The sequence below is a fragment of the Chionomys nivalis genome, chromosome 7 (assembly GCF_950005125.1).
Source record: "Chionomys nivalis chromosome 7, mChiNiv1.1, whole genome shotgun sequence".
NCBI lineage: Eukaryota > Metazoa > Chordata > Mammalia > Rodentia > Cricetidae > Chionomys > Chionomys nivalis.
In genome coordinates this window covers 20,601,109-20,613,870 of record NC_080092.1, presented here as the reverse complement: position 1 = coordinate 20,613,870, position 12,762 = coordinate 20,601,109, and the positions used below count along the sequence as shown (strand labels likewise).

General features: G+C 41.0%; 1 protein-coding gene across 8 annotated transcripts in view; it reads left to right on the top strand.

The window, feature by feature from the left end:
* The first annotated feature begins 948 nt into the window (after positions 1-948).
* The window catches only part of Tenm2 (teneurin transmembrane protein 2), a 1,249,953-nt gene continuing 1,238,139 nt past the window's right edge, over positions 949-12,762 (top strand). For 4 of the 8 annotated variants that reach the window (XM_057774202.1, XM_057774201.1, XM_057774200.1 and 1 more), the window contains exon 1: positions 1,750-1,899. The gene's annotated coding sequence lies outside the window, so the exon portion shown is untranslated. Of the gene's footprint in view, positions 976-1,749; positions 1,900-12,762 lie in introns of those variants that run through there. The other 4 variants (XM_057774199.1, XM_057774196.1, XM_057774197.1 and 1 more) reach the window with 3 other exon arrangements.

Here is a 12,762-nt window from a genome sequence, read left to right as displayed (position 1 = left end):
AGCCACATCCCCATTCCTGTTATCTAAAGGAGGTAGCACACCCTCTCTGCGATTTGGTCTCCTCTCGTGTACAGTGTGCGGAAGGAATCACTGTCCTCAGCCAAGCCATAAGTAGCATTCATGTCATTGCTATGAAAACATTGGCAAAAATCAGGCATGTGGTTTTTCAAGGTCTGTGGGTTGTTGAAGGCCAGCCAGGTGCAGCTTAGGGGCCAGAGGATGCTATCACCAGCTTTCCACCAGGCCTTCCCCTCGGTGAAAATGCCCAGGGCTCATAAACCCACTGTGTTCCGTCTCCAGTGGCTGAGTCGGACCCTGAGTTTAAATTTAGGAAGCATGGGTTGTAATTGACTGGCATTTGGTATGGTATACTGGGGCCCCATTTTCATTTGAGTTAACCATACAGTTTCTGGATAAAATAAAATCAAATAATTCATGGTCAGCACATAGCATAAACCTGCACATGGCAACTAGGCAATATACATTTAGCTGTTGTTACTAGTACAACTGTCAGGCCCTGCTGGGTTTTTTTTTTTTTAGGTTTTTCTGGGGGTTTTTTTGTTTTTGTTTTTTTTTTTTCTCCCAATTATTCCAAAATTGAGCCAGTTGTTTCTTTTGGAATTCTCTCTCTGAAAGATAGAAAAGAAACTGCTTTCTGATGCTTGGAAGCCTTGCTTGCCTATTTCCGCGCGCCCTTGGGGGCAGGTTTAGGGCCACCGCCTGGCAATCCAGGGGAGGTAGGTCTGCAGCTGGGCAGGCTCAGTAAACCCTGCCTTCACTGGCTTTGCCCTCTCTGCTGCGCTCTGCATTCCTAACCCTGGGAGGAACCGGCTGGGTCCAGTCAAGCACTGGGCATGCTCGCGAGCCGGGGCAGGCTCCGGTCGTCGGCAGGATGCGTAGGCTGGCGATGGTCCCTAGTTCTCAGAGCCCTGGGTGCAGCCGTGGTGCATCGGGTTTAGCAGAGCAGAGTTCTCGGTGCGTGCAGCTAGGGAAGCGGGCCTGCCCGGGACAAGCCCGGAGCGGAACTGAACTCTACGCGGCCCCGGCTTAGCGCGCTCAGTTTCTGCTCTTGGAAACGCCCGGCTTGGGGGGTGGGGGGGTCTCTGCAGACAAAGGGGTACACGTGCCCCTAGCGCCCCTTTTTCCCAGCCGAGAGCCCCTCCCGGAGCTCACTACCCTGTAGCCCCAAAGGCACCAACCCAGCTGGGGCTACCGGGGCCTGTGCGCGCGCTCGGGGCCGGGGATTGGCTCTCACTTCCCACGGAAGGACAGCGCGGGAGGGCGGGCGGGCGGGCGGTGTGAGCTGAGCTCCGCGCCTCTGTGTGCGCGTGTGTGCGCGTGTGTTTGCATGTGTGTGTGCGCGCTCGCGCGCGTGTGCATATGTGTGTGCGCGTGTGTGTGTCTGTGCGGCGCGCGGGCGGGCACGTGTGTGCGCGTGCAGGAGCCACTGGGTGTGCGTTGCGTGTGTTATGGGTTTGATTCCAGAGCAGGTTGCACATTGGTCCTGGGTGGCTCGCAGGCTCAGGTCGTGCTTGGGCGTCCTCCTCCTAATCATTTCTGAAGTAGCAGTTCCAGCAGCAGCAGCAACAGCGGCAGCGGCGGCAGCCGAGGCAGCAGCGGCAGCGGCGCCTCCGCAGCAAAGCCTGAACTGTGCAGAAGCAACGAGCACCGTTTGGGGAGTCTGGGGGGCGGGTAAGAGGGAGGAGGGAGAAAGCCTGGCTAGGTCTTTGGGATTATTTTTTTTCCCCTTCTTTCCCTCTCTCTCTTTCTGGAGGGTGTGTGTTACCCCCTCGAAGTGAAGGAATTTTGCTCCAAAGCGAGCTGGGACCGAAGACTCTAGGCTAAGTTCTCTCTCTATGTAGATGGTGTCAGGGAGCGAAGCTACTGACCGAGCTGCTGGTAAATGTTTTTCACTTCTTACTCTTTAATGCTTAAGGCTTTTTCCTCCTCTTTTTTTTTTTCTTTATTCCCCGTTTCCCTTCTGTTGCTCATCATTCTGCAATCGCTCCTGAATCGCTGCAGTTTTCTCTCCCTCGCCTTGCGTTTGTGCAGTTTGCAACTTGTTTCATGGTTTTCTGTGTATTTTTTTTTCTCCCTTCATCCTCAGATGAATGCTGGAACATTTAAATTCGGCACTTCGGGAGGTCATCATTAGTTGCATGAGTTTTTTTTTTTTTTTGGGGGGGGGGAGTCGCGCGGGGAGGGGAAAGATTGGTAGAGCCGGCTGTTATTTCCCTGCAGAAGGACTTGCCGCTTTCTCGCTAATGTTCATCGCAATTATAGGGGCTCTTTTAGGATTCATTTTAACATTGCATTGATGTTTAAGGTTATCGCTCTCCAGGATTACAATGCGTTTTGACTCAGTTTTAACAGCATGACCGTTGCCAGTGATTCCAGACCTACTGTATGGTACACGCTGGCTAAAATACTCAGAATTGCAGGAAGAATCCTTTGCATTCCGAAAGAGAATTTCTTTTTTTTTTTAAAAAAATGCTGTTTTGCATTACATTGCTGCAGATTTGCAGGAAGCAATAATAGACACGGCTTTTCATGTGGCTTGCAAAGATAATAAACGGATAAGTGGCTCAGTGCATCCTCTCTCCACTGACTGAGCTATGGCTAAATTTACTTAATAATAAATTTAGGGTTTTGAAGAAGCAGGGAGGTTGCTGGTATTGTTTTATTCAAAATTGTGAGACATACAGAGCTTGCTAACCTCAGACCAGCCCTCTCTCAGCTCTTCCTTGAAGTGGCATCTTGTCAATTGGGGAGAGGGAGAGTAGTTTCTGCTATACACATGGAATGAAATTATTTAGAATAGCCAGCATAATGCATGCAAATTGGACCCTTCCTCTTTCTTAAAAACAGAATTCACTCCATCACCCTTGCTGCCAGGATCCATTTTAAACATTATTTTTAATATCACATATAATGGTTCTTTAATACCATCAAATAATTTGAGTTCTTTAGAAGGTTCTGGGTAGTTATGATATTTCATTTGTCTTTTTTTGTTCCTCCTTAAGTTTTCAGTTCCAGTACAGTAGAAAAACTGAAGGGTCGATAAGTAAAGGCAAATCAGCGGTTGAGAAGGAAATGGGTTTAGGGTGGGAAATTTTCTGCTAAGCTGTGTAGAAATGAGCAGGTTGTGTGTGGAAGCTGAGAGGTAGAGAGGAAGGCTGTGCCTGTGCACTGTCACCTCCAAATGCACAGGGATCCAAACTCAGATGAGGAGACCCAGGCTAGCCAGGCTCCAAGGAGGCACATGTGTTGTCCAACGGGGAGAATATTATTCTCTAAAGAAGACTGCCTCTGCTGTGTGATCCTCACCCCAAAAGTAGCAGCCTGCCTAGGTGTGGGGAGCATGGTTTGCAGGAATACTGTTAAACTTTGCTTTAGTATAAACTTAGCTGGTGTTGGAAGAACTGCAGAAAGCAGCCTAGTATATTCAGGACTAAAGAATAAACCAGCTGTAAATTAGCTCAACTAGTCAGGCTCTGTTTTAGGTTAGAGCAAATACCTTAAACCACCCTGCAGATTTACCTGCTCTTGTTTCCCCTAGGGTTGACAAAAGTCATCCTTAAAATTCCTGAGATCTAAACCTTATTTCTGCCTTTGTATCCTACTAATAAAAAACGAGGCATCTTATTTGGAAAGAGAGCGCTGTTTATTCAGGACTCTCTTGAGATGGCAATATTGCCATTATAAAATATTTTTATGGACCCTTGAGTTTACCATTTTGATTAAATTGGAGGAGAAAAACACTCCACTTCCATTCATTTAGAACAGTTTTTGACTGAAGGATGTGCTTGTATGAATCATAAAGAAACAAAAATACATTCACATAGTCACCCCCAGTCTCCTGAACCCAAGGCATCCAAAACATCTTAGTATTCTCCTTCAAAGACCAAACCCAGGGCAGAGCACCCCATGCTGAGAACTACAGAGGTAGGTCCACAACATCCACACGCATGGGCGCTAGAGCTGACCACGTTGAGGACTCTTGATGGGCCCATGGGGCGAAACATGTCATTGGGACATATTCAAAGCACACCTTTATATACAAACATCTCAATAAACTCCCCTTTCAGCATCTTCGCTACAGAGGAAGATAGGAAGGACTCTTTATTTAAGGAACACATTTCTTTCCTGCTGAGGTTGTTTTTCTGTTTTGTTTCATCTTTCTCCATCCCACCCCTCTGTGGACTTCTAGTTTCCTGGCAACTTCTAAAAAGCTCTGATATTTTGTGTTTAAAATATTCAACACGTCCATGTTTTCAACTCAATGGCAGGCTATACTACATTCAGTTGACTGGATTTGCTTTACTCTAGCATGGTTCTCTGTGGTAGCATGTCTGCGGCTTGTTGGCATGGTTGATGGGTTTCTTATTATCATTAAGTTTATTATTAAATCTTCACTAACCTGATGTTGATTTTAGATGAATGTATTAAAATAGTGGTGTCATCTTGATGGGCTTGTTGGTAAATTAGGGAGCTCATTTTCAATTGGCATTCCTGTGGCATTTCAGTATGTGCAGAAAGCCTTGCACTTCCTGGAGAAAGTCACTTCTTTTTGGCCAGAGCGCTGTGTAGAAAGACAGGTGTCTGAGACTGGGGACTCACAGACCTTGATAATCCATGCCTGATTCTATTGTTAGGGTTCCTGTGTTCATCTTTATAGGAATGGAGGTTTCTCTGCATGTCCAAAGTGTTGCTTTTGCTAGACCTACTGGAAGTTTCTTAGAATTAATTGTCATTCCCTTTCCTTGACTAAGTGACAGGAACTCTGAGCTACGTGTGTACTTTTCAGGATGATCTGCTTCGCCTGGCTCCTCAAAAGATTTCCCTTTTGTGCAGACTGATTTTAAGAAGTGATTTCTGCTGAAATATCATCAAGGTCATTTCCAAGGGCTTTAAAAAAAAAAAATCTCTCCCCACCTGAGGGCTGAAAGTTAAACTCATAGAGAGATTTGGAGAGGGGAAACTATCAAACTGCTTACCTCACACATGACTGTGGACAAAGCATTTCCCCCCTCATGACTTTGCATGGAGTAACAGTTCTGTTCTTTGATCTGCTGCTGACTCTTGGTAGCCCTGATGTTCTCACTCTCCATCCCACACTCAAAAGAGGTGGGGCAGACTTTAGCCAGCAAATAGCACCTAAAGACTTGAAGTTTTAAAAGGTATTTTTAGTAAAAAGATGGGTGGTGTTATTTGGTTAAACGAGATAAGTTTTGTAAGTAGGGAATACTGCATTTAATGTTTTTTTAAGGTATCAATTTTATAATTTCTTCTGCTGAGAGTAAATAGCAGCTTTGCTAATGTCTTCTTCGTATATCTGGGTTTTAGTTTGATTTATATAAGAAATAGTCACATTGTCCAGTTATATGTACAACCAGCATCATACAGTTATTTTTACTATCTTGGTCTCTTTTCCCAGGTAAGAAAAACAAAACACTTCTTAATGTAATTATTTTAGATGGACTGAGAGTTGGGCTGCTGATTTTTTCAAAAGGCTTTATAAACTGTAGAAGCATACATCTATTTTTTAAAGGCTATGTGTCCCTGCACAATCTAGTATATTGTACGTACTATAATGTGATTCTGAACGTGAAATAGTACAGCTTCCAAAAACCAGTTACTGCATAACAAAGCCTGAAGAACTCTTGAGAACTAGTCCACAAATGGAGTTTTAGTTGGTTTTTTTTTTTTTTTCCTGAAACTCTTTCATTGGTCCATCTGCCCTCAGCATAGAATGGCAATGTTCATAGGCAAAAGGAGTTGTTGGGATGTGGGGAGTTAGTGATGTGCTAGTTGGCTTTGCTATTAGTAAAAACAGAACAGGTGTTTTAGTTTCTAAGTTTAATAAAGAGGAATCCAAGCAAAACAATGCCAGTAGTATGTTAAAGTAAAATCTATTTTTCTCAGTAAAGAGCTCCACCCCTCCTCTCCTGCGCAGAGTGACTCGAATGTATCAGCTGACAGCATACCTCATATTCCTAAAAGTGTGTAGCCCCTGCTAGCGTGTGCATACGTGAGAGGTGCTAAGAAGCCAAGTCTGTCTTGAAGAAATACGGTGCTGTGTGGTTGGGAAGAGAGCTGGTTGCTTGGAGGCACCCAGTTTTCAGGACTGACCTTCAGTTGGAAAGGGGATTGGTTATGCCTGCAGATCTCCTGATGTGGGGACTGTGCCTCCTGCTACTCTGTCTTCTCTGAGGTAGCTTTGTCACATATTGTGAGACACAAATGTGAAGTGTATCTGTTTGCTTGTTCTTTTCATTGCAGTAGGACACAAGGCAGATGTGCAAAAGTTTACAGCTGAGCTTTCAGAGCGTACATTTTGTTGCTTTACTGAGGATGCTATTTAGTGCTTTATAAGTTTAGGCTTGTTTTTTTTTTATTTTTATAAGATTAGACATTCTGTGTTATACATCTCTGTTGGAAATGTCCTTTGTGCTTACTTGTAAGTTTATAGAAAATGGAGTTTTTCACAGTGTCAAATAATATATTTGGGAATATGGTTCAAAAGAATAAGTCATAAATTTGCTAAATTCTTTAGGTTCCTCAATCTTTACCACCTAGAAGGTAAAGCTAAAGTCAGAGAATATTAGTCATATGAAGGCAATAGAGTCTATACTCAGGGTTATATCCAAAATCTAAATCTTTACAGGGGATAGGGTTCATTTGGTAGAAGCTTATATTTAAATGCTCTTTTGTTATTATTGCTTAGGGCTTAACTGATATCCAATGTTTGCTATCTCTCCTGCTTAAAGGAGAGGAAGAAGAGTATATGTAGGAAATATATATGAAATAGACATTATTTTGGCAGAGATTAAGAAAATCCCTTTGTGTAAAATAACCATTTCAAAAAATAACGTAAGTACACTGTATCTATACAGTTTTTTAAAGCTACATCAGAATTTCATTCTGAATGCTGAAAATAGTTGTTAGGTTTTGAAATTATTTTTAAGAATGAAACAGTATTATAGTAGCTCTTTATATCCATGCCTATAGTAATCTGTATTTGTACATCCAAGACCATACTTATTACTACAGACACTTGCAACTCATTTTTAAAGATTAACTACAAATAGTTTTAAAGCATCGAGAATATTAGGGCATTTCAATATATACTATATGTTTTAGTAGAGATTACTTAGAAAAATACAGAAAAATGAAAACTATACTAAAGTACATTTTAGTCTTTACCTTAGCTTATTCCTTCAGTAATCAATATTGTGATCCCAGAGATAAGCCAGGTACTGTTCCTCTGGTGGCAAGAGAAATCTGATGTCAAAATGTTATGTAAGAAATCAAATAGTAATAGAAGTAGGTGCTTTCTTTACAACGCAAGATAATGTTTTTTACTCTTTTGTGGAGGGTGTATTGGAAAAGTGATTTCATTTCATTTTAGCATTTGCTTAGGCAGTAATTGTGCACAAATATCTGTGCAATCTTTGTCTTCTAGTACATCCGTGTCATTTGTGTTTATGCAGTCCTGTCTGATGTTGAATTGGAGACCTCAGTCAAGGTCTGGAATGTCCAGCACTGTTTTAGTGGTAGCACAAGCAAAGGACAGTGTGAAAGAGGTTACTTAAGAAAGAAAAATAAGTTCTTTAGTTGGTTAACCTTTTCTTACAGTAATGGTCTTGCCTCCAGTTTTATTTTTAACTTCCCTGAAACGCCCTGAGAAAGGCTAACCTTCTTCTCTCTATTTTAACCCTAGGAATAACATAGATATTACAGAGACATTCCACAGTAGTTAGGGCTTTACAGTTTGGATGACCCAGCATCTAGTTTTTCTCTTTTCTAATCCTGTTTATATATCCCTACATGCTATCAGACTCAGTCAGATGTAACCAATTACTAAGAAGGGGAAAATCATATTTATTTATTATATTTATTGGATGTGTCTGCTGCTTAATTACGCATTGGCAAATTTACATGTGGCTACAGAAGAGGCTGTGGGTGAGTGTGGAGAAATGATCAATCACCAATCTCACAGCTCCGTGAGGCAGTCAAGAATATAAGGAGGAGACAAAATCAACTTGTCCTTTCCCCTTGCAGTTACGGTGAGAATTCAAAATCTGAACGATGTCATTTTTACCATCAAGGTGTGTCTGTGTTGACATAGGGAAGGGAACCTGGAAACTATGACTTTCCTCCACAATCAATATCCTTAAGAAGGCTCACATGTTTTGTGCTCTTGGAAACACATAGTAAATTAGATGTGCAAAGTGTAGATTGGAAAACCGACTCAATTTTCTGACCAAACAGGTGACTGTGCCCATCCTCAGGAGGGATTGTGAGTTGGACGACAAAGGGGAAAATGTATCAGTAATACACAGGGCTGAATAAGTAAGAAGAACAAGGTGAGCTCGCTTGTAGAACACTTGTCTAGCAAGCACTCTGCATTTGATCCTCAGTTCCAGAATAGGAGAGCCAGAAAAAATAAAGTGGTACTAGAAGACGGGGAATAAGCTGGTATGTGCAAAGTTTGTGACTAGCTCAAATAAGCCAGTGCTAAGAATTGCTACACTTCAAAGAGGTTGCTGTATTTGGCCTTTGATGGCACAGCTAGATATACGTAGGCAGGATTTTATTATTCCTCTCGTGTATTTTCACTGAAACTTCCCTCTGCAACTAATCCTGCTTGCTTCTCTTGTTTCACACTATCAGTTTAATGGGTTAAATCTTGAGTGTGGTTTCTCTCTTATTCTGCCGCCCCCCGCTTATCATCATAGTTTTGGAAATCTACTAAGGAGGAAATTGCTCTTTAAAGTAGGTAGTGGCGCAACTGGTCACTGTTTCACAGAGACTTGGCAACACCAAATTGATGGGAGAAGTGTTATTTATATCACGCTTCACCCGAAAGGACTGGTAAATTGTTATGCCTGGCCCATTCTGACCTCCCAAGGTAGGAAGTAGATATAAACTTCAGGGAAGAAAACAGCAGCGCTGTGGAACCTTAGACATTTGAAAGCTTCCTCCCAGGAGTCAGAGAATGAGGTGGGTTTTCAGGGGTAGCGTACACTATGAATGCATCACTTTGTGAACGTGCTGGTTAAATTTGTGATTTATTAATCATTTCCATTTATTTGGGAAAGTTTCTATTGAAGAGCTATTTCAGCATTAGAGGTTACGATTTGTCCTTACTTTTTATCTGCAGGGAAATTGAAATGGCAACGTGAATCTTGAAAAGAAGGGTGGGTGATGCTGGGAGACTCGGTGAGAAACATGTTAAATACTGAGCACAATGTTGTATTTCTTCTAATCTTAATGTTAAACGTGATCTTATAATACCTTTTATTACAGAATAAATGTTGCTTGTAGCTGGATTCGCTGCCGAAGCCAAACAGTGAATAGATACAGGGGCTGAACTCTCTTTCCCACAGCAGCGATTTTTCACTAAGCTATTCCCTAAGGCCAGTCTAAGTGTATGAGGGGCACCACTTCTTTTTTATATGATTTGTGTATGTTCCCATAGATTGTGAAGTCTATTTCTGGGCAATTTTCAAGTTAAAATTGTGTTACGGCTACCCTGAAGGTTGTCATTTCTTGGTTTTGCTCTTGTCAGTCAATTCATAAGTGTTTATTAAGCCCCCATGGGGTGTACACAGAATCATACACAGTTTAGGGCATTGTGTGTATGAGGATTGCTGGTTTGTGCGCTAGAAGCCTATAGTTTATAGGTAAAAAATACCTTATGTGGACGTATATGTATGTGTTTCAAATAAGATTTTAATTAGGGACATTCAGAAGTTTATATCACCGTGTTCCTTTCCTTTTATGTCTTATTCATTTACCTATTTATTTTGTCATATGTATACAGCAAACATAGAAGCATTCCTGGCCACTTAGATGAGGTCAGGAATCTAAAGTGTCAGCTTTCTTTCCTTTGATTTCTTTATTTTAAAACATTTAGTGATCTAGTAACAGACATGCTTACCTAAAGGGTAAAGCCAAAAGGTGAGTATTAAACTGTGTATCTCTGGCTGCAGAAGGCAGGTCCTTCTTAACTTCTGGGTTTTAGAATTAAGAATAAGAAGAAATCCCAGTGCTGGAGCTGTTCAGGGTCTGTACCTGTTGCCTGTGTCACTTGAATCGGTGAGTGAGTGGCTAAGACACTTCATATCCCCAACTAGTCATTTACATTGTTTATAAGTGATAGATAAACTTATAATTTCCTCAAAAAATAAAACAGAGATCCAGAAGAGAATTCTGAAAATTCCAGAATCTAGAAACAGGAGAAGAATGCTAACTTTTCCCTCACATCACATAGAGACAAGGTTAAAAACTTGTCTCTAAACATTTCTTTCATCAGGGAACATGAGATTACAGGGTTAGTATGCCAGTTCTGGGGCTTACATTTCACACATTCATGCTCGGAAGTTTCCCTCTTATCAGCCCTTTGCGGGAAGGGTGATGTTCTTGAAAAGCATGGGGTGAATGGCTCAGGAAGTAGATGGTAAAGGAAGGAGTGCATGGAGACACTGACCCTTTCCGTGGCCCCAGGTATAGCTTCCTGGACTTTGGACAGTCTGCTCTGACTTTTGATATCCCTGTCAGCTCTTTGATTAATGCTCATTTTGTCTGTGACTTTCAAGATGTCCATATCTCATTTCTAGCAAATAGTAGCCAAACCATCCAAGTTTCTTTTCTATCATTTGTTCCTTGTCTGTTTGATTTGGAGAAGCAATGGATAAAACAAAAATGTAAAGCCATTTGGTGATGTGTTCTTCCTTTTAACTTTGGCATTTGGCTCACTTTTTCTTGGTTGGTTATAAGAATCTCTAAGGCTTCATGAGATAAACTTACCAGAGACTGCCAGGGTCCTTCTGGATGCAAAGTCTTCTTGATAAGTGATTTTTTTTTCAGTTCACAATATTACAGCACAGCTTTCTTTCCCTACTTTATTATATAATTACTTGAAACAATTTGAATTGTTTTGTGTTCCTGATCAGGTCCTGATCTCCTTGTGAGGTAAAGAGAATAGTCTTAGTTTAAAAAGTTATAAGGCCTTATAAGAATCTCGGGAATTTTGAGAAGGTTGAGAAGCCAATACTCTGCTTCTGTTGCTGGGCTCAGTTGCTCAGCTGGAGTCCTGCATGCCTTTTGCACTGGCGACTGCACCTCCACTGCCATTGTTACCACTAGAAATATATCCGTTTGCACCAATCATGTGCAAATAGACCAGCACTCTGCCCTTGACTCTGAGGCTTCCTGGTTTCCTATTCACAGTTCTAGGCTAATGTATCCCATCTGATCCCATCTGATTGATGTTGGCCTGTCTTTCTCTAGTGCCCACAGCCCTCTTACTAAAACTCGAAGTTACTGAGGCTGACGCTTTGGTGTTCTATGCTATGAGATGACAGCAGATAGTCTATAGGAGATAAGCAGAGTTTCTCAAACTGAAAGAGGGGAGTCCATAAAACATGTAAATAAAAATCCTTCAATATCTTTTATGATTCTTTATATTGAGCTATAGAATCATTGGTGCTCAGAGTATGCACTTGAGAAGTAAATAGCAACACGAAGATCTATTACTTTTTTCTCCTAAAACAAATCAGAGGCGATTCCAGATTCTAAAATCTGGAATATTTATTAAGTACACTGCTTTCGCTATTCATAAACACACAGCCAATCTAAAGTATGCAACATATACACTTCATTATCTCATCACCAAGAACCCTATTAAAATGCTACCCACTTGAACTCTTCTTATCCCAAAGTTATGTATAAATTACCTACGATGGACCAATCTTTGTCCATTTGTGAATATTTAAAGTTCACAGAGAGCTGGACAGAAGGTAGAAGGAATTTGTGCAGAGGACAGAGTAATCAGCTGGATGGCCTAATAATGTAAACCAATCAACAACATGATTTCTCCATGAAATGCCATAAAAACTATACATCAATTTGTCGACTTTAAAAAAGAGTAATTATAGCACTCGAAAGGGATACAACTCCATGTCCTTTCACTCATATGTTCAGAGTGTCTGAGGTTTAAAGCAGCCTGCCTCTTACTAAATTATTAGTAAACCCAGCGAGATACAGGACTCACACAAGTAATCCGTATCACAGATAAAACTTTTGCATCTGAAGGCTCAGCCTTTAATTCTTCAATTCTGAATTAATATATTTATCCTTCCATCACTGTCTCCCAAGGATTTTGAGAATTAATTAGAAACAAAATCACTTTCAGTCCTTGGATGTTATACTCTGTGCTGAAAAAATATGAGACACTGAAGTGTTATTAATAACGACAAAGGTTCATCCAGTAAAATAATCTGACTGGCTGAATTCTCACATGGTTGGTATTTTCTAATATAAATTACTGTAGGATTAGATAGTTAAATATTGAATATTGTCTCATTTAATGCAGTTCTATGAAATATTAATGATAATGATGATTTTCCAGTTTGGGGAATATGGAGATGACTTTTTACTGACGAATAGCTTTGACCAGTAACATAATACATTTTGCAGAATGATAATGAAGATATTTGAATGAAGGCAGAAGAGGAAATAAGTGACCACTAAACGGATGGATTCCATATAAGTCAGAGATCACAAAAATTTGTTAGTGTTAAATAGCTCTTTTCAAAGCTATTCCTATTCTACTGTTTGGACCACAGTGGATAGCTTTGAAAGTTTCTTAAAAAAAAAAAAAGAAAAGAAAAAGGAACAGATCTATTCTATTAGGCCCTTGCACAGGCATGCGTTGATGCTGTTTAGCTGGCTTGAGGTGTAAAAGTCGGGAAA